We start from the raw sequence: 9,940 nt of genomic DNA on the forward strand, positions 1-9,940 counted from the left end.
TATATATATATATATATATATATATATATATATGCAGAGCTGTGCCTCCCATTTCCTCCAGAAGATTTCTTCACCACCCATCATATCTGTCATCAGTATTCTGCTGCTCTAAGTAAATGTGTGTTGGACTGCATATTTCATCGGCTTTCCCTCAATACCACTTATCCTTCATACTATAACTATTTTACTCTTAATCCATCCTTCATTCTTAAAACTGCCCTCTACCCACTTTTATGCTAATCACTCAACCACACCTTGTTTCTCTCATCCTCCCTTATTCCTCACTTGTCTAGTGTACCATTATAACTATTCTTATTTCTTTATTGCCCACAAGGGGCTAAACATAGAGGGGACAAACAAAGACAGACAAAGGTATTAAGTCGATTATATCGACCCCAGCACGTAACTGGTACTTGGTTTATCGACCCCGAAAGGATGAAAGGCAAAGTTGACCTCGGCGGAATTTGAACTCAGAACGTAACAGCAGACAAAATATCGTTAAGCATTTCACCCAGCGTGCTAACGTTTCTGCCAGCTCACCGCCTTTAACTATTCTGTTGCTCTTCATCCATCCTTTCATGGTCAGTCGTTTCCTACTCTCCACCCCATATATATCATTGAATACCTCCACCTCTTATGCACCATTCATTACATCCACTCCCAATGCGATCAAATTTTCAGTTGTCACCTACTCTACTTATCATCCCTCAACACCTGTTCTTCATTATATTCACCCCTATTCCATTCCTATCTCTAACCATCTTTGTACTCCTATACATTCTTACAACCTTTACCCACTGAGATTCTGTTCCCACTCACTTCTAACCACCTCATTCTTTAAAGGTATACCCTGACACCCCATCACCACTATTTTACCTCTTTAGTCACATAACTCTCTTCTATGACAAGAAGTCTATTCTCTTCTGGCACTTCTCTCATACTTTAGTCCCTCATCTCTAAGCAGAAAGCTACCTACTTCGACAGAAGCCCCACTCAGTTGACTCAGTCCAAGGGGATCTTTGTCTTGTGACTGTATAACTTCACCAGTGCTGTTATCACACATATAAACATACACATCTATACACATGCACACAAAATCATATATACATACACATACGAAGTTTTTCAGTATTGAACTGCATGTTTTTTGCAGCTCACTTGTTTATTGCATTCACGTTTTTCTATAGTTTTGAGTTGTCATCAGTGTCCTTGGTTGGCTGTGATATGTTTGTACCATCAGCATACCTGGTAAAAATGGCTAACTGTATGACTGAAGGCATGCTTGAGAGAGCCACTGTGAACAGTAGTGGTTTTAATACAGTAATATATATATATATATATATAACACACACACGTTTTTTAGTTGCTGAATCTGGAGGAGAGAACAGTGTGTAAGCCCAATTAGGCCTACCGAGACTAGTGAGCTTGATACTATTAATGTGCCATTTTAATCATAGTGAGTCCACACCTGCAGGAAAGACATAGGCAAGGAAGATATTCCAGAAGGATGATGTTCTGAGGAAAAAGGAATTGGTATAATGGTTAGCACAGGGTCTGGATGCTGAACCTATCATGGACGACAAGATGCAGAGAAACAGGAGTCAAGCATTCCTTGTGGATGAAGTACAAACCCATTTAACTCCAATGAACAGGGATTGGGCCATAGGCTAGAGTATGTGTGTTGAGTGATTTAATGCTTATCAGTTGAGTGGTTCTTCTCTATTTGCAGTACTCTACTGTACCCAGGACATAAGGTTCGGGTATGACTTTAATCTGCATCTGGTAGTGGGAACCTGGTTCAGGTGTTCCAGAGTTTTAAGGATTCTGAAACCATCCCCTGGCCCCTACTGTTCCAAGGTCTACTCTGATCTAGAGTAGTAGTACCTTTCAGGGTCCCACCAATAGGTGAATTAGCATATTAGGACTTGCCTACCCATGCATGTGAAGACTGGGTGTGGAAGAAGCCTTCATGGTTCAATGGAAAAGAAGTTTCTGCAGCATTGAATTGTAGAGTGCAGAGAGTAACATGAGACAAATAAGACATACTGGTCATCCATTGCATTCCTCACCATTCCAAGTCAACTTGACCTAAACCTGTGAGGTTGATGGTGTGCAACTCTTTCTTTACTTTGTTTTAAAGTCACAGTGTAAGTCATCTATCTAGTCATCCTGAAGAATGACTAGATGGTCCTCATTTCTCTAATGGATGAACATGACTATTGTGGGCCTTACTTGAGTGGTAGCAGTTGCTGGAAGCTGAATTATTTTCTGGCACTGAGAAGAGCCATTTTGAGGAATGCAGTGTTAGTTATATTATGGATGCTTTTCTTGAGAGCTTTCCTCGGTGTTAGTAAGGCCCAGCATTTGGAGCAACTGTGAGGTTTCCCACTAAAAGCTGCTCTTTATTTAGATGGGGATGTATGGTGTGATAGTAATTTTTGTATGAAAAATGCTTGAGTTTTTTACTGTTAAAAGAGACAAAACAGGCAGGCCTCCATTTGAGGATGCACTCAAGGTCTTCGTACATAGAATCAGTGCAGGTTTGGCATGCATTATCTACATTGTATATTAGTGATGTATTGTTGGACATGGCAACAAGCAGGTCTTTGACATAGAGAAGGGAGTGGGACAGAAAGCTCTGGAGCAATGATGTAATTAAATAGGAAGCTAGCAATCTAAGATATGAGAGATGGGTGAAGTAGTAAGTTTTAGTAGATTTGCATGCCAGACAGTCAAATGCATTGCTGATGTCTCAAGCAACAACACTGCTTTCACTAAACTTCTCTAAAATGAGATCCTACAACTGAATGACACAAGAGAATAGATCTCCAGGATTTGGTTCTGTTGAAGTTGTACAAGTGTTCACCGAGGAAAGAGAAGATTTTAAGATGTTGGAGAACATCATTGTCATTGCTTGTCTTCATTACTTTAGAAATGTCAGCAGTGAGAGCAATAGGATGATATCTGGCTGAGTCAAAGAAGTTGCCTTTCTTTGAAATAATATACACTGCAACCTGCTTCCAAATGTCAGGTTATAACATTGTAGAGATCAAGAGATTAGAGTTTGATGAGTATAGGAGCAAGTTCTGGAGTGCAATGAAAGGGATAATGGAGCTATTACTAGACTTGGTATGTGAATATGTGAGTTGGGGAGCCTAATGGAGACCTGGAGAGGATTGATCAAAAGTGTGGAGTTGGATGCAAAGTGGGCAATGAAGGTGGAGGTTTGCTACCTGAGAATATTGCTCAATGTGGAGAAGAGGGCTTCACAGAGTTTGTGAAGATTTGGCAAGAGACCAGAAGGAATGACTGAAGTTTGGGAGGCAGGAATGTCTGAGGGTTGTGTAATATATGAAAACTAGACAGTGATCTTACAAGGGTTGCACTGCTGGATAAATGCAACCCAGTTTTCAGGAGTGGATGAGATTCTCCATGCTTTGCAGCCTTGTTTTTACTTGAACTGTTGCAGAGAGACTATGAGTGAACCATTTGGGATGTTGAGTTGTTCTTGTTCACTATCATCATCAGTTAACATCCATTTTCCATGTTAGCAAGGGTTAGGTAGTCCAACAGAAGCTGACAAGTCAGAGGATTAAATCAGGCTCTCCAATGTCTGCTTTGGCATTTCAGCGGCTGCATGCCCTTCCTAACACATGTGTGTATACTTGTTTGTCTGTTTTTGTGTCCGTTCTTCCAATGATAGCATGGGTTAGATGACTATATAATAAAGTCATTGTTTTACAGCTGGATGCCCCTTCTGTTACAAAACCTTACCTGTTTTTCAATTGAGGCATCTCTTATTCCACACATCTTTGAAAGCACAAAGTCAGTGGATGATTTGTTGACAGAGGAAATGGCAACAATGTTACCATTTGCAGCTCAGAAATTCTTGGAGAAGCGTAAATGTAAACTTAGACAGACACATGCATACACACACCATTTTAATGTTTACTTTTCAGGCTTGCATGCATCAGTCGAAATTTGTTAGGGCAGATTCTATATGGCCTGATGTCCTTTCCATCACCAATCCTCACCTATTCCCAAAGTCAAGTAATGTTTCCTTATGGCAGAATATGTTTTTTGGCAAAATTGCAAATGAACATCACCACTTGGATGACAGTGATGCTCCTTTACAACCATCACACTATATCAAAACAAGAGCACGCACACACAAGATGGGCTTCTTTCAGTTTTCATCTTCCAGATCCACTGTTGGCTCAGCGCTATAGTAGAACGCACTTACCTAAGGTGGTCTGCAATAAGACTGAACCCCAAACCATACAGTTGGGAAGTGAACTTCTGAACCACACAGCTATGCCTAATCATAAAAATATTATGGGTACGGCTTTTCTTCTTTGCTAAGTTATACACACATATACACTTTTTTCAGTGTACCTTAGGTATGAAGGTGTCTTCAACCTACAGGTCTGCATAGAATTCTTGCAACAAGTGCACTCCAGTGATGGCACCCAAGGACCAGCTGGTGGTGTAAAATTAGTTGATGGTCTACCATCCAACAGCCTATGGTGGGGTTTGATCTCAGAATGTAAAGAACTGGATCAAATATCACAAGACATTTTGTCTGATGCTCCAGTAATTCTGCAGGGCATTTTTGTCAGATGCTATTACAACTCTGGCAATTTGCTGGTATATGTATGTGAATGCTGTTTCTAGCAAGACATCTTCTGAAATATAATATAGAAAAGGAAATAAAAAGAAATGGCTGTGTTTACATTCCTAGTGAGCATTATGTCCTGCAGCTCTGTGTTCTTGAAGTAATGGAATAATAAAAAAAAACAAAAACAAATTCCCTGCAAAACAGAAAAGGCTTGGTAACAAGAAGAGCATTCAGCAGGAAAAACATCTGCCTCAAATAAGCACTCATCCAACCTATGCCAGCATAGAAAAATAGATGTAAAATAAACCAACAGATTTACACACACACACACACACATGCAAGCAAAGCTATGTGGTTAAGAAGCTTGCTTCCTAATCATGTGATTTCAGGTTCAGATCTAGTGCATGATACCTTGGGTATCTTCAACTTTAGCCACAGGTCAACCAAAGCCTTGTGAGTGAATTTGGTTGATTGAAACTGAAAGAAGCCTGTTACATGCATGTGTGTGTGTGAGAGCTTGTATATATTATTGTCTTCTTATGGTCATAAATGAACATCACCATCACAAAAACAGCAGCATGCATTTCTAATCTTCTATGAAAAACAGGTGAGAGTTAGCAACAGGAAGGGCATCTGGACGTAGAAAATCTGACAAAATACTATGATGCATTATTGTTCCATGCATCTCAGTCTTGCTTCATGTAAGAACTGAGCAGTAAAGTTCAATTTCCTCAGACCGTATCTCTAATATTTCCTCCCAAGTTCTCTTTCAACAAGTTTTCATATTTTTTTTCTCTCTGCTAATTATCAATATAGGTTTCGTAATCACACATATAGGCATACCACTAGAACCATAAAAATAGACCAAGAGGATGTTACAGTCTTGTATACAAATATACTGCAAGGGGCACTCTGACAAGACAGAAGTTTTTGTTTTTTTGGTTACACATTTCTGGAAGTTTCTTGTGGATCATTTCCTTATCTGAGTGACTGGAATTTAAATAAGGTAGAAAATACTTAACAAAGGAACAAAAGACCCATCTTGGATATACAGTTTTATTTCATAAAACACAGAATTAGGACTTTTTATTTGATTTATTTTTTTTCAATTTTCATTTTGATTCTTTTATTCTTAAGGTATCTTTTAAAATTTTTTGGTCAGCCCTGACATTTAAAGCAATCATCAAACAGAGAGAGAGAGAGACAAAGGCCTTTCCTTTCCCTTAAAGTCTCTTCTGATCAAAGAGACAAGATAAAAAAAAAAACACAAGAAACAAAAACAAAACAAAGCAACATACAGCAACATATGTATGTGTAAAATATATGTAATACACATACATACACACACACACACACTCAGGCACAATAAGAAATATCAGCAGAAGCTTGTATATGTTAAGATATGGAAAAACTTAATTGCAAAGAGGAAATTTTTATTGAGCAGACTGATAATAATCAATGCACAAACACGCACACGTATACTTCACATACACATATTTAAGATATTAAAAGCACTTTTAAGAGAGTAGGTAACAAATAGAGCAGGCATTATGATATTATTATTATTATTCAGTAGTTTTATTTTTATAACGTGCTTTCACTTCACTACCGAGCGCAGCTCTGTGCGCCTTGGGTATGTGCTGTGGTTTGCTGTGGTGCTCTTATGTTTACTGTATTGAAAGTGTTTTGCGTAGAATGTGTGCAGTACCCAGTAGTGCAATTTTCTGTATGTTATATATATTTGTAAGTCCTGGTGTTTTTGTTATGTATTTGTCTGAATATTTTTTTATTATACCTAAGGCACTATGATAGGAATTGTTTCTGTTTTTAGATTCCACATTCGAGTTATCTCTATTATTATTATCATTATTACTATTATTATTATTATTATTATTATTGTTAAATATCACTTGGAATTTGATTAAATCTAATAAGTGTGAATAGCAAAGAATAGGAATAAAAATGTTACGAACGGATTTGAAGAATATCTTGTCAAACTGATGTAGGTCACATTTGCAAATGAATCATTCCTTTGCTTACACAGACATACACGCACAAATGGATTTCAAACTATTTTCACTTTTTAAGGGGCATAAAAAAGGCTTATTTGTAGAGAAATTTTAACAGTTTTACTTCAGATAAATAAAATCCTTGGTAATGGCACAATTAACTACATGTCAAATCTTGCTATTTGACTGGTAAATATTTTATCAACCTGGGGAAAAGATGAGAAAGAAGTCATCTTTGGCAGGATTCAAACTCAGAACCACAATACAATTATATGCTAAATATACCAAAGTACAGGGCAAGGCAGAAAAACCTCCCAAATTTCACATAGTCATTGGTGTGGTGGTTGTGAAGTCAGACAGGTGGTAATGGTGTCTTCATGTAGCTAATGTTTAACCATCTTTTTTTTTCAGTTACCATCATGATTTGGACTGATGCACATCATGTGTTTGCTGCTGAAATGTTTATCAAGAATGGTGAATTTGGAAGCTTTTTTTTTTTTTGCAGCATCCTGTATTCCATTGCCCTACCAATTTTGCTCTCTATATTTCTTGTCCCCTCTCTATATAATACATTTTATATAGGAACAAAGCCACAATTCTGAAGGAAGAGTACAGTCAATTAATTACTTTAGCACCTGACAAGTATTTTATTTCACTGATACTGAAAGGACAGAAATTAATGTTGACCTCAAAATGAAAAAAGACATGATTAAACACAAGGAATTTAATCCTTTGCAGTACCGATTCTGCCATCAATCACTCTCAATAATTTTCTAATTTAGACACAAGGCCAGCAATATTCTGGGTTGCTAGTTGATTACAGAGACCCCAGTACTTAAACCAGTACTTTATTTTATTGAGCCCTAGAGGGATGAAAGGCAAAGTTAACTGTAGTGGAGTTTGAATGCATAACACTGAGAACCAGCATTTTTGTCCCACAACCTAATGATTCTGCCAACCCACTGCCCTTTAATAATAATTCTAATTAAGCCACAAGGCCTGCAGTTTTAGTAGGTGGAGGGGCTAGTTAAACTTCAGTAATTGGTTGGTACTTTATCAACCCTGGAGGGATGAAAGGCAGAGCTGACCTTGGTGGGGTTTGAATTCAGAATATATGCAGGGAGTATAGTCAGTATGGTACAGATTGATACTTACTTACATTGTACTAATTAATATTTGATCTTAGAACATACAGACATAGCTAAATATTGGTAGGTATTGACTGTGATCAGTAGTCATGCAATTTGACCACACTAATAGTATCAGTTGTTTTTAAATTTTGTTACTTGATACCATTGATCCCAGTACTTGCCTAGAACTTTATTTTATCAACCCTGGACTGATGGAAGGCAAAGTTGACCTTGGTAGTATTTGAACTTAGAATGTATTGAGATAGAAGAAATGTCATAAAACATTTCTGTTGCTAAAATTGTTCTGTCAGCTTCACATCTTCACCCTAATAGTAATCATAACATTTGTTTCTAAGTTTGGCAGAAGGTGGTCACTAATTTAGGGAGCTGGTGTAGTAAATTTAACCAGCCTCAGTACATGACTGGCACTCAGTTTTTAAACTCTGCAGAGATGGAAACAAAGAGAATCCTATTGGGAATTGAACATGGTTTGCAGAGAGCTAGAACTAAATACTAGCAGTCCTTTAACCCAATACCCCCTATACCTGCCATAATAATAATGATTTCAAACATCAGCACAAGGCTTACAAATGCTTAGAGAGGGAACAGTCAAATAGATTCCTCCCATCCAACTTGGCTTATTTATATAGTTTATCATCCACCCATCGCAAAGATGAAAAACAAAGTTGACCTTGAGATTTGAACAAAAGTGCAAGTAACAAAACACTGCAAGGTAATTTGATGTTCTCTTGATTTTGCTGTAAAAGCAATAATGAAAATATTTTAATGCCATATTTCTGCTCATAGTAACAGCGAGTATGTATATCTTCCCAATCATAAACTGTATCATCCACCCCTAAAATAATGGACAGTAATGCAAATTATAATTGAGTTACTCAAAACTTGTAGAAAAAAAACTTTCTAATTTAGATAATCAATTACACTTATTACTAATTAACATTCACTTCATTCAATACCATAGTGTGGATTGTTGTTGGTCTTAAGGTTTATTTGATTGTTTATGTATGCATGTGCATATGTGACTTTATTGAGAATTTACATTTAAATGTGGAAGTGTAATTTTAGATTTTATGCTTTGTGTGTTTCATTCTAGGTGTTTTTAATATATAAAACAATGAATGAAAAAGTACATGTATGTATCTGTAAGAACGAAACAGTGAATGCAAGTACATAAGAGTTGCACAGTTCAAACATACATTTCATGTGACATTAAAACGAACTCATATGGACACATGCAATCATCAGTAGTGATCTTTCAGAATTTGTGAGTGAAGTTAGGAAAACAGAGACCCACATAAAATACAAAGTAAAATGGAAGAAACCTTTAAGTTGTGAGCAAAGGTAAATTCAAGTGTAGTTGTGTTGTGGAAGACACAGTATTTTTGATCAGGAATAAAACTGTCAAAAACAGAGGGGAAAAAAAAAAATCATTAAACCCTTTCACTGACATATGCAACTTTACATCTCTTAGCAGACTACGACAAAAGACTTTCATCAGTATATCAGCTAGAGCTCAATAGAAATATCCATATAAATTCTTTTTGTGAATAGTGGATCTTGAAGTACACATAAAGCTATAAATAATAGCATGTAAATAATGGGCAGAAAAACCCTACTAGATAGAAAAAGTCAAAGGCTGCCCGTGGGACACAGGCCCGCACCTCCCAATACTTACATGCTATTATTTGTAGCTTTATGTGTGCTTTGAGATTTTATGTCATGAAATAATCATATTTATTTCATTTAACTCAGATTGTAGCTTACAAAGTATACTAAAGGGTTAAATATACAAACACTCCACCCCCAAGACTTCTTAATGAGACTGAGTTCATTCATCATGGAAGTGAACTAATAGTGAGAGGTCACTTTCTTTTATATCCTCCCATATTCCTTTTATTTGTATCTATACATCACTTTAAAACATGACAATACATTATAACTAAAAACATGGCAACACATTCATTGATCAACTTTAACTTATTACTGAAAAGAAATCTGGTCTAAAAAGACATTTTATTAAATAAATGCCATTGCACATATCTTTAGAAGAGGAAGATATATGTGTATGTAGAGGCAATGGCTTGGCATGACCACAATCCAGAACTGGTAAACAAGTATATATATGTGTGTGTGTGTGTGTGTGTGTGTGTGTGTGTGTGTGT

At 36.8% G+C, this 9,940-nt stretch overlaps 1 protein-coding gene and 1 long non-coding RNA gene across 8 annotated transcripts in view; one reads left to right on the forward strand and one right to left on the reverse strand.

The window, feature by feature from the left end:
- The window catches only part of LOC128248373 (uncharacterized), a 68,941-nt gene that overhangs the window by 45,470 nt on the left and 13,531 nt on the right, over positions 1-9,940 (forward strand). The window contains exon 3 of one of the 2 annotated variants that reach the window (XR_008264608.1): positions 7,039-8,490. This is a non-coding gene — a long non-coding RNA (uncharacterized LOC128248373). Of the gene's footprint in view, positions 1-7,038; positions 9,206-9,940 lie in introns of those variants that run through there. The other variant, XR_008264607.1, reaches the window with a different exon arrangement.
- LOC106883384 (AP-1 complex subunit sigma-2) overlaps positions 1-9,940 on the reverse strand; it is a 101,984-nt gene that overhangs the window by 23,733 nt on the left and 68,311 nt on the right. The window lies entirely within an intron of this gene.

The sequence above is a fragment of the Octopus bimaculoides genome, chromosome 7 (assembly GCF_001194135.2).
Source record: "Octopus bimaculoides isolate UCB-OBI-ISO-001 chromosome 7, ASM119413v2, whole genome shotgun sequence".
NCBI lineage: Eukaryota > Metazoa > Mollusca > Cephalopoda > Octopoda > Octopodidae > Octopus > Octopus bimaculoides.